Raw genomic sequence first — 1,582 nt, forward strand, 5'->3', positions numbered from 1 at the left:
CTTGAAAACCACCTTGGGGAAGGTTTGAGCCTTCCCCTTGGCTTTTCTAAGAGAAGTTTGGATGGTTCCTCCACCCGGGATTGTAATGTGAGCCATAAGGATTATTCCCTTGGTTGAAAAAGACGGAATTTGCTTATTCATGGTTCTCACTTTGCACATGTCCATGGGGACAATTGGAAGTAGAATGTAAGACACTAGAACAAGTCATGCATGATTCATTAGAATTATAATGATGAACATGATTAGGGGAGGAAGACACTTGATTCACTGAATTTTGGTTGATCAAATATTGATCAAACCTTTGAGATAAAGACTTAACTTCGGTTGCCATGTCACTGGATGTGTTAACTTGATACAAGCCGACATTCTTCTTTCCACCTAAATTTCTACCATTTTTAGAAGACAAGGATCAATGCATTGAATTTTCACTCATCCTTTCATAAAAATGCCATACATCATCCTCATGTTTATCAAGATAAGAACCATCCATAGATGCATCAACCATACCCTTGAAATTATCCAACAAACTTTCAAAGAAAAATTAAACTAATTGCCATTTAGGAATGTCATGATGTGGACATTTCCTAAGCAAATCATTAAGGTGCTCCCATGCCTCATGAAACAATTCCCCTTCCCCTTGAGAAAATTCTCTAATTGAAGTTCTCATGGCATTTATCTTTGAAACTGGATAGTACTTCTTTAAGAACTCTTGTTGCATTTCTGCCCAAGGAGTTATCGAAAAAGGCCTAAGATTGTTGAACCAATATTTTGCCTTATCTTTAAGGGCAAAAGGAAAAAGTTTTAATCTCAAAAATTCTTCCTGCATGTCCGTGTATTTCACGATGGAACACACTTCAAGAAATTCATCCAAATAATTGTAAGGTTCTTCACTTGGAAGTCTATGATAATTGGGAAGCATTTGAATGGTTTGTGGTTTAATTTCATAGTGATGTACTCTAAAAGGGGGCAATTGAATACAAGTGGGTGCATTATATTCATTAGGCACATAATGGTCATGCAAAGCAAGAGGAGGATTCACAACCGGTGGTGCTACATAAGCACCTTGATTGCCTTGAAGAATGGGAGGTTGTGGAGCAAAAATTGTCTGAGGCATTCCCAATGGAAGTTGGCCTTGTTGTTGTGGTGGAATGAATGGCCTTGGCATGCCTAATGGTACTTGATTATTGTTATGATGCACATTAGGGTGAAGGATACCTTGTTGGTCTATGTGACCAAGGTCCTCCACATGGTCCTCATTGATGTCTTCCATTGATGAAATGGAATGACTAGAATTACCATTTCCCTTAGAATGATGAACAATGGATTCAAGATTCAAATTAAGTGGGACAAGAGTAGGATTTAGTGACCTACAACCATGCATGCATAAACAAAACAAAAACAAGCAATTAGCAAGTAGCAATCACTTCGCCTCCGCAACAAATCAATAATCAACAATTCTCCACATACGATGATCCCATACTCCCATGCTTTGAACAACATGCAAGAAAAATTAAATTGCCTTCACGTGGGCTCACGATTTAACTAGAGATTGAGTTTAGAAAAGCTCACAAAGGGTTTTTAA

At 37.9% G+C, this 1,582-nt stretch overlaps 1 pseudogene; it reads left to right on the forward strand.

Moving 5' to 3' along the window:
* The first annotated feature begins 563 nt into the window (after positions 1–563).
* Positions 564–662, forward strand: LOC132272158 (small nucleolar RNA R71; annotated as a pseudogene).
* Positions 663–1,582: the final 920 nt, after the last annotated feature.

Source organism: Cornus florida, unplaced genomic scaffold (assembly GCF_030987335.1).
Source record: "Cornus florida cultivar Cherokee Brave unplaced genomic scaffold, ASM3098733v1 CherokeeBrave_3.0.0_Hap2_Chr08, whole genome shotgun sequence".
NCBI lineage: Eukaryota > Viridiplantae > Streptophyta > Magnoliopsida > Cornales > Cornaceae > Cornus > Cornus florida.